The sequence below is a fragment of the Pungitius pungitius genome, chromosome 4 (assembly GCF_949316345.1).
Source record: "Pungitius pungitius chromosome 4, fPunPun2.1, whole genome shotgun sequence".
NCBI classification, from domain to species: domain Eukaryota; kingdom Metazoa; phylum Chordata; class Actinopteri; order Perciformes; family Gasterosteidae; genus Pungitius; species Pungitius pungitius.
Window position 1 is genome coordinate 10,414,185 of NC_084903.1, and position 11,350 is coordinate 10,425,534.

Genomic DNA, 11,350 nt, shown 5'->3' on the forward strand with positions numbered 1-11,350 from the left:
CTTTGAGAGCAAAAATCTAAGAACATTGTGCTGTTGTTTCAGCAGTGGTGCAATGTAACTAGGTACAATTACCCAAATAACATATTACTTGAGTATTCACAGATACAGTTAAGTTCACACACATCACAGTTTGTATATAAATGTGACATCCAAATGTATTTTATGTGTACATATATTAGGGGATTGGTACCATGTTCATTTAAAACGACAAATGTGTGCCTATCCGTGAAGAAGAATATGTGTGAATCCAATATTTCTGCTATTTGTCCATTAATCTCGAGACTGAACTGAGCCCATCGTTTTCTCATTGTGAAAATGCCTTATTGGATAAAAGATGGAAGACCAATGTGCAGGATTCTCCCCAATCGATCACACCTTCCTCTTGGTAGCGGACCCGCGGACAAGACACAACACCTCACACCTTGAACCTACAGTATACTGCAGCTTCAAGGCTCAACCAGCAAATTCCTGCAATCCAAGATGGCTCAGAATGATTCCACCTCTGGATTCACTCCAGCAATACAAGCTATTTAGGCCTCGCATTAGGTCACCATTTTGTTTTCAATTATTAATTGATTCAGAGTGAATGTCATGCTTCTGATTGCATTTTTACATATTTTCTTACATTTTACTTTGGAATCTACACCTGTAACATTTGGTACTTTTATTGGTCTCCTACTTAGGATTGCCCTTTGTGGGACAGCATCAATATCCTTGCTAATTAAGATTTAGGTCTATGTTGTCCCCTGTTGAGTCTTTTGTCACCACAGTGTAAGTGATCTGCATTGATTTTATTTTCTCATTTCTTTTTAATTGCATGGATTGTGTCCCAGTGTAACTGAGCCTCTTCACAATCACCTAAGTTCACAGAACGTTACCTCATACACTGAGATTATTTGAAGCATCGAATGTTTCATTCAGGCTGAACTTTTCTCATAATGAAAGCACGCATACATATACAAATTTAAATCAGTCTACCTGAACCACAGACATGGCACTGGTCTAGTTACTGGTACCCATTATTACACAAACCATGATTCCAAGTCTGAAAATCAGCAATGTTCCTTCTTTAAACTTTTATTTTCATAAAGCTGATTAAATTAAAGAATATTAAATCATTATTTATATGGTGCTGCAAAGTTATGAGATTTTATAACTCAATGAATTACCTTTATGAAAGATTGAGGCTTGCCTTCATTTCATTTCATTTATCTAATTTTAATCAAAAGGTTACACACGGGTGTGAAATGTGATGCCTCAACATGAAGCCCCCAAAACAAAACAGTGTGAAATGAACACTTTAAAACCCCCAAAATATGTGCTATGATTAATGCTGCATAATCAATTTCTTTCAATAAAAATAAATAAATCTCAGTGCAAATCCTTTTCTGACATGATGACCCCTGTAGTGAGCTCTGTGTCTGGCTACATCAAAAAAAAGATGAGTCAAATATTGAAATGTAAATGAGGAAAATAAACTTTTATGGCTTCTGTAGGCTTTGAAACATCTGGCAGAAGGATGAGAGGGGAGACAACCCCTCATATTCTCCAGATGTGATCCCCACCAACAGAGCTGGGGGAACATTTTGGAACAGGTTTGAGACAAGTGGGGATGTGGAAAATGGATGTGTTTATTGCTTTATTGCTTTATTACCAGGACAGATGTGTACCCCTGCTGGGAGAGACACGTGTCTGTTACGTGTTATGCTTGAATTAATATATTATAGTTTTTCTACAATTTAAAAAGTCCCAGTTAGGTTTGTAGATTGTTAAAGACTTCAGTTCCTTGTGAGACAAGAAGTAAAACAAAACGGCATCGCAGTTTTTCAGTATGAGAAAAATACTTCAAGGATCAACTGGCTGATAAAGTATTGGAATAAAAGTGTTTTAATCTTTTTATTAAAAAGTGTGATAAAATCACAGAACAAAAGCTTCACAAGAGGTTGTGGTGGAGTGTTCAATGTATTAATAATTTAACATAAGATTAACAAGCCGAATCCTCAATAGTCAACATTGGGTTCTTTTCTAGATCCTCACTCAGTATGAAGTTTCCTAAAGAGAGACATATTCTAACCATGAGGGTAATGGTCATTCAAAACACCACTGACACAAATCTATTTTGTGCTTTAGCTATAGCCTGTCCAAGCTAACTCTTATTTAATACTTTGTTTTTCCACCTGCCTCAACGGAAGTAGTGAATTTAGCACTCCTCCGAGAGTAATCTCTTTCCTGAGCATTGTTCATTACGCTGCTACAGTGCAGAGAGCTGTCTGGTAAATTACTTTATAATGGCTCTTTGCTTCCACTGTGATATCCCTGCCCGTTTTTCTAAATTCAAATTCTCCTTGGTGCAAAGAACCGTGTGACTCAAAACTACTATTAGTCTACCAATAACACCAAACTTCATATTCTGACATCAAACCTTCTGCTCCATTTAAATGCACCATCATCTTCAGTGGACTTAATATTCACCATCATGATATTGGAGGCTGGTTGCTTCTTTTTTATACTGTAAAAGTAATCAAATAGAGAAGCAACTCAATATTAACAGGTTTCTGATCATTTTGTCCTTTCCTCATTTTGTTTTAATGCAATGTAAGTCGCTTTGGATAAAAGCGTCAGCTAAATAACATGTAATGTAATGTTTTACACACCTACTATTCCGACTGCAGCAGGATCATCCTCCATGTCCAGCAGGAACCCTCGGCCTGCTCCTCATCCGCTCAAAGAGGCGAGTCACTGAGCCCTGCTCAAAACAGATGATTAGTGTCGCATATTCAAAAAGCTTTATCATTATTTATTACGTGTTGCATTCAAAATACTATTGCCATTTTGTGACTTTAAAATATCCTTTGCACTTTCATGTATTGCAACATGGACACAACACATGTAAGTGCAGCAAGTCACAAGTAAGTTGCATGATGCACAACTAAAACAAATGTGTTTATTGATGAAAGTAAATCATTGGTGAAATTTGTCCAACTGTCAATATTATATCAGGTTTTTTTCAGTTTCAGTTTCGACAATGATATATAGTTAATAAAAAGATTCTACAGCTGAAAAAGCTCTGTGATGTTATCATTCCTGATTCACATTATTCATTCTGCTGGTGCTTTTGAGGTTTGTTTACCCTTCCTTACTGCAATAGAAAATTGTACATTATGACACAATCACGGTACGGGCATTCATGTTTTTATTTTCTTCATAGTTTTTCCCTGCCTGTCCCACTGCAGTCTAGATGATCAGATATTTTTTCAACAGAAGAACATTTCAAAAATAGCTATGAGTAAAGCCATTATCATTAACAACCATTCTGCTTTAGTTTCAACTTTCCTTTTACTGTAATAAAGTCGGATCATGGTGTTTTATATCCCAAAGCCATCAGAGTGCCCATTTCAAAGGCCTTGATTTATTCTGCTGTTTTCTGTCTTTCCCAGAAAATCAATAGATGCTATCAGGTAAACAGATATTACTGGCATGTGTCTAAACTAAATAATAAGGGTTTCGCAGCTCATTGATTTCAGACAAGATTTTGAATAATGTTGAGGGAAATCAAAACAATTCCTTCCAACCAAAAGCGTCTTTCAAAATGTTTGGTTATGGTACATAAGACGACTTTTTCCCACTTAATTTCGGCACTACGGTCTTACAGAGTATTGGCATATATTCACCAAAAAAATAGCATAAACTATACACGGCTTTAAAAGCCAACTTTTCACTCACCATGACACTCGCTCACTTCTCCCAGTGCCCAGGGCACAATAAAAGTGACAAATTATTGATGCAGTGCGAAAACATGAAATATTCCAGTTACAGTGTACTATTTCCATGACTTGCTGAGGTGCATGGACTTACCTCTACCTACTTTTTGGATTTGATGTTAAAGCTTATCTATGGCAAAATATGGGAGTTTTTTTTAAGCCAGTGGGAGATTTATTTTCCAATTTCTAATGATTCCACATATATTTCCCTTATATAATTCAGAAAAGTACAGAGAGAGGGAAGTGACAGCAAAATATCATTCGAGGGTTGAGGGTTTATGCACGTAAACGTTTAAACGTAAAAGTTTAGCCGACTTTCCAAACCATGAATGTTTCTTGCTCACACGCAGCATCACACCCAAAGCATTAATGCAAGGTTTACATGGGTTTGTATGCTCTTGCGTATTAATTCTCAGATTGCTTGCTGTTTTTTTTTCCATGGTATTCTCAGCAAGCAGGGGGAGGCTGCCCATATGCTGTGGAGATAAAAACAAACCCTCCTCTGCACTCAAACCAGCATCGGGCGCTATAAGGAACTTAATTTTTAGCTCTACAATTGAAAAGAAGAGGTAGTTTTATATCGAGAGCGGATGTCGCAGGATGCTTTATTGTAACAAACCATATGAATTTATCCTCCAGATGTCACAACTTATCCTCTTTGAGGATAGGTTGTGTAGGTCACATTGAAAAGAGGAAAGTGGAAACTCTCTATTGCAGAGATGGTGGTTCAGTGTGCAGTAGATTAGAGAATAATACTCAACTCTGCCCAAAAGGCACCCATCTAATTATCAATACAAGCATGTAGAATTGATTGATGAAGTTTTTAAAGGCGATACTGAAAATAAATACAACAGATGATTACGCTATATGATCTATGAATAAATATGTGTGGTGTACACTTATTTGGCAAAGACACAATTATGTATCATTATACTTAAAGAAGAAATTAGAGAGATTACACGGCCACCTACTCACAAAAAGGTTGTAACTAATGTTCACGGGGTTCTGATTAATAGTTTAATTTAAAGTTAAATACAAGGGACAAAGAAAAGATTTTACAAATCTTTAAAGGTTCCCCTGCAGTAACATGTTATCTTTAACAGCAGAAATACACCAGTTACTAAGCACCCAAATGCATTGTGGCAAAGGTGGAGTATTAGGAAGTAAGCAGGAAAAGATGGAAAAGAGGAAGACGGAAACGATGGAATCTATAGGCGCAAAACACTATTGGCTACAGACAATTGCTCTAAATAAGGGGTACATTAAATTACAAATAGTCTAAATAAAATACAAACCTCTCATTATTGGAGGTTTTTCTTCATGACACATAACATCTACTGGAAAGAACTTTGCAGAGTCGACGACTAAGAGAGACACAGATATCTAATTATAAATGAATGAGTGTTACAGGCAAACACATTAATTGAGAGGGAGGTACTGGTTAATGTTACGTGGTCTTTTGTTTTTGGCCCATCCATTTCCAGTTTACTTGCTGGTCAGCAGTCCCAAGGACAGAGGGCTTGATGACGAAAGTCTGCTGCTGTCTCTCAGGAGATGACAAACAAGGGTCTGTTGACATCTCCAAATGAAAGCATCTGTAGCGGGTGAAGAAAACTCAAGATTTACCTCAGCTCAACTCTGCTTCCCCCTCAATCTGCAGGACAGACAAAGGTGCTGACGCATCTCAGTGCCTATTCTCCTCTTCTTTTCAGGTCAGTCATTATCATATTGAATTTGCATCATCTCCTTACTGTCCCGGAGCAGGAGCAGCACCTCTCTTACTATTCCACGCCTGTTCTATCACAAGCAAATCCTTGCATTTTTCTCTGCCCACTCACTCGGATGTGTCGCCACGCTCTGCCTTTTGTAAGCCGACGTCCCGTTATTCACACGTTTTCATGTCCATGGCAATGTCAGACAGCACACATTGTAACCTAATACAATGCACATATCCTGAGATTGACTGTGCTGTACGCTTTGCAAGTATATCATTATTTCTGAGATTGAATGTCCATGGATCCACAAGTAATGAAATAGAAAATCTTCCTTTTGACTCCGGAGCTCGCTTTTGAAGCGTCATGCACATTGTGAAAATCCCTACGCATTCCAAGAGCTCTACCATGAGTAATCTAGTCACTGTCAACCGCTTTGTTAACAGTGAAACATTTTTTTTTTCTGTGTTTTACAGGACGACATTTTGGCAGGCCGGATATTTGCATACCACAAATGCGTCAGTGTTTGCAGTAAGTTGGTAGATGACAGTATGTAAATAGATTGTGCTTGACCAAAATGTGTTAATGGCTGCATTAATGGCAGCATTGTTTTCACCAACTAAAAATAAACTTCAGAATTGAAGGTACATATAAGCTGTATATGTACAATGCCTCTAAGGAAGGAAAGTAGACACAACATTCTGCAAGGATGAAAGATCATATAGATATCCATCATATAGATATCCATCTTTAACTCTCTAAAATGGCTTTGATCTTGTTGCTTTCCCTGATATTTTTTAAACAATACTGTTTCTCATTATTTTGCTGTACTCATTTTTTGCTTTGGTCAAGTAATAACCATAGACAGAAGCAGTTTTTTTCATAATGGATTGCAAACACTATTTTCCTAATGCAAATACAAACAATACAGATGCAAAACACACAACATGAAGTGATGAGGTCCAAGCACTAGTGCATCTGGCCAGATGGTGGTTTAATGGGGATTTTAGAAGTGGCGGGATGTTTTAATAGCCTGAAAAAAACTAAGGCACACTCTTTTATTTTAAAGCCTACATAAAGAAATAGCGTAAACTTCCTTAGAACAGCTCAAGCTCAGGTAAAAAAAAAATTCTACCATTGCAAATGTGATTTAATATTTGCAGGCTGGCACACACAAATTATTATAGGAAAGAAGTTGGACTGGGTCAGTTTTTTTTTTTAGTGATTTGGTGAGTTTTTTTCTGATAAACATAACATGTTTTAAATAAACAGTTAAAGGTCAAGATGGCATATACTTAGAGTGGACTTCACAAATTAAGAATTATTAATACAACATTTGAAATAGCAAAGAAAGAAGTAACACAAAATAAAGAGAGAAATGCAGAACCTAGCAGCTGACTTTATGTGTAGCCTGTAAAAACATAGCATTAACCCTCAAAGGCATCATCTTAATCTCTGTCAGACCCACAATATAACCCCAATAAAATTGCAGCAAAATAACATGATTCAAAATGTATTACCTTGGAAATGCACTGGCACAGTAGCACCTTGAGCGTGAAAACAGATCACAATCAAATGTTTTTTCTGTGAAACATCACAGAGTAGTAGACAGCAGTGTGAGTGTGAGTCTTTACCTGTTAAAGCTGGGGGGAGGGGGGAGGAGAGGGGGGTGTTGTTTCTTTGAAGTGTGTTGTTGCACGTTGAAAGACTCAAAGACGTGTTCTCTTTCAAAAGACTCTCAAGGAAAACGCCTCCCAGCAGACCATTGAATTGTTCCTGCGGTCAAATACCGGATTTAAATGAGCAGCAGAAGGCGTGGTGTTATATGGGGCGCCACTTTGTGTTCGGAGCAAAGATTGCCATGGAAAACAAAAGTAGTCGTTCAATCAGTCCACCTTCAGATGCAGCAATTTTGCACTCCCACATGGCCACTTTTTGGCCTGCAATGCCTAAATTAGGCTTTTTACATTTCCTATTTTTTTAATTGTCTGAATGGAAGCTGCCTAAAATGTTACACATACTACCTTGCCATCATTGTTAACGGGATGAATCGTAGTCGTTAACTCTAACTGCCCCATCAACTTATACAGTGTCAGCTTCCTGCATGCACGGTACCGTGTTAATCTCTACATTTGAATAGGAAATACAACAAAACCACTCTGAAGGCAATCAAAAAGGCAAACTACAATCAATTCAGACAGGCCTGTTGCTCACCCCCTGTTCCCTGCTCAGAATCAGAAGTTACATTAAAATGCAATAATGAAGAACCTCCCAGGTGACTGGCACTGGAGAGGAAGCACTCTCAGTGTTTTCCCAGCCAGCATCCTGTTGTGATAATGTTTCATACCTTGGACAACACACACCAGCCACTCGGGAGGGGAGGCGGGTGGAGGTGATGCTGAACCACAAACCTGAGCTCTAAGTCTCTTGCTAAAGGGACAATTAAGAAAATTGTGTTTTTTTCTCCCTTTTCCTTTTTTTGGTTTTATTATCTGACTGCCCGTAACATAGTGACTCCTTTGTCCTACTTTGTAATCGCTTCGGTGGTAATGTACTGGTGGCATGCTGGCTCTAAGTCCCCTGGAACATGAGTAGCCAATTTAAACCTGTTGCGTTGATTTGATATATTATCCGTAAAAGCATAACAGCAGGACAGCAGGCCGTAACAGCCACGAGCCCCAATAGTTGCTACGGTGGATGGCTTCAATTTTCACCTTTTTTTGTCCATTTAAAGCCACACACATCCAATTTACCCATTAGTACACAATTATGCTCCCTAATGACAAGATGATGATCTTTTAGATGTTTGCTTCTCCGTCCTCCAACACAAAGAAATTTAAAAAATAACTTGCATTTCAGTAACATTATAATAGTGTAACATTACAATTAATACATTTATTTTTCAAGAACACAGGGGCCAGGTAAGTAAGCGTGCACGATCCTGTAGGCTTTAAAAATAAATAAATAGGTGATCCAATATGCAAATGTTTGTTTTATCACATGATTATTTGGATAAAATATGCAAACCAATGGCTAAATTGACATCTATAGTATATAGCAGCAGACAAACCCTCCAGCTAATGATCTTACAGACATATTAGTTTGATACCACACAGAGGGAGGTTGGCGTGAGGCTAAAGGTTCAATATTCTATTATTACATACTTATTTACATACCGTGGTTTGAAAATGGGAAAACATAAATTTAACATGATATATAATTCATGTTGTTACATTGTAGGTATGTATTTTGTAGGTTTTTATAGACACGTTTTGACTACAAAGAATGTGTGTTTTAAAATATTCTATATGCATCTGCATTTGTTGTTAAAAGAGTTTTAGTCTAAAGTTGTTTGTTTTACAGTTATATTCCCTCTGGAAATTAATGGAAAGGAGATTAGCCGCTGATGTTGCTGCTGTTGATGACAGTTATGATAGTGAGTGTAATTGAAAACTGTGTATTCTAAGTAGCATCACATAACTCTTCTCACACTGGACTAGACTCAGGGGAACAGGCAAATGGGAAATATGGGAAACTAGTGCTTCATGTGAAGGCAAATCAGATTGTCGTCACTGTCCATTTCACTCAGTCTGCCATCCACAGTCTCCTAACTCAATACCCAACCATCAAACCCCCACGCTGCCTGCTCCAAGTGATGCATGAACATGCAGAATTACAGCTACACCTACTGGTAGTCATGAATAAATGCAACAGATGATTTCCTTAGCTCTAATAAGATGTACTCAGAGGAAAACTCATGAAAAATGAAAAGAAATGCATTTCCTCTGTCCTGTTTTCTCTTACATCCCCCTTTTTATGCGGTGCCTTCTCATTGTTAGACTTGTTCCCTCTCTAAGAGAAAGAAGCAATCTTTAATGGCTGCTTGAACAGCCACTGTGCATAGTAAAGGTAATGCTACAAGCAAGGCTTTGCAAAAATCGATCTATCATCCATCCATCTATCTATTCATCTCTCATCCATCCATCTATCTGTTCATCTATCATCCATCCATCTATCTATTCATCTCTCATCCATCCATCTATCTATTCATCTCTCATCCATCCATCTATCTATTCATCTCTCATCCATCCATCTATCTATTCATCTCTCATCCATCCATCTATCTATTCATTTATCATCCATCCATCTATCTATTCATCTCTCATCCATCCATCCATCTATTCATCTCTCATCCATCCATTTATCTATTCATCTATCGTCCATCCATTTATCTATTCATCTCTCATCCATCCAGCTATCTGTCTATTCATCTCTCATCCATCCATCTATCTATTCATCTATCATCAATCTATCTATCTATCTATCTATCTCTCAATGTACTCTCTCTGTCCACCATCTATTTATGTGTATATCAACGTAAACATGTAAACATCTATCTATGCATCCACCTGTTTTCCTGAAAAGATATGCCAAACATAATTAAGCCACATCAGATAAAATTATGCACTGAGTTTAAATTAATCGTCGCAGGATGTGATATTGTTTGCATCCTTGTAGACTTTGAGCTTGACACTGACTAATCTCGCTTCTCATTTAATAAGCAGCAGATCAGTATGTGCAACAAACCCATGTCCTTGTAATAAAGATGATGAGCATCAATCTGTTTTCTCAAGTGTGCCACTTTTCACTTTCAAGATCAATTAGTATCACATGTGCCAAGATGGTGGAGTACTGTTTCCTTCTGTCTTCTGCTGACACAGAAGACAGGGCTGCGGTCACGCCCCCACATGAGGATATGGACATGAATACACCAGGAGATCTAACCAGCCAAGATGAATCAAGCAAATACCAAGCACTTCAAAAGGTTGAACAGATAGCACAGTGAACTCAAATGTGCAGAAACACAGCAGGGCTATTTGGTGAAAAATGGAGCTTCTGTCTTCCTACCTGTTGTTTTTGTAACTTACTGGAAAAAGGTTAAAGAGTGTCCTTGCATGCTTCTATTAAAAGATGTTTGCTTTGTACTGCTTGGAAAACCGCTTCAATATAATGTTAGAACATTGAGGACCCTACAACTCTTGATACTTACAAGAATTTAAATATAAAATGTCTTAATCCCCACTATTCTGTTAGAGTAATAATACTACAAGATGGGGAAGGAAAGTTATTTTAATTTCCCCGCCTAATAATAAATTGAAAGTCTGTGGATTATTGATTCCCATAATGTTCTTTGTGCTCTTAATAGGCCGGGCCATTACCTTTTCTACAGTGTCCTACACCTCTGCACCTCATTTTACTTTTAAATATTTTGATTCCATCACCGACCTTGTTCCCACATAGAACACCTCTTTGGGCATTCGGCAGGATATTGGATTGGAGCAAGGATGTGCTTTAATACAAGATGAGGCCCACACACCAGATTCTGGTTATGCCCCAATTTCAATTGTGTAAAAAGAATACAAAAGGAAAACTGTTTTCTATTCATAGACATATGCTGTGACCCATGGTGTGTGGAAATTAAATTGTCAGAGGCCATCTTCTATCACTGCAACACATAAAAGCAAGCGGGTGAAGACACCTACCCTTGAAGCAGAGTGGCATATTCTGCAGACATTATCAGGCTGCTGCTCTTTCTGCAGCAAAAGACAAAGGATGTGGGTATGACAGAAAGGAAGTAGAGACAGGAGCAGATTGTTTGTGTCTGTACACAGCCTCTGTAAACAATTTTCTCTTTCACACATCTGCCATTTAAATGCTCGTCATCCTAGTGGGTGACTACACACGAGGCTTCTAACGTTTCACAAATTGTACCTGTGAAGTCAGCGGCATGAATCAACCAGAAGAAAGAATGGAAGGGCCACTGTGTGTTCACCAGAAAACAACGGCACTCAGGTTGACTCTTTTTTCTTTTTTTAT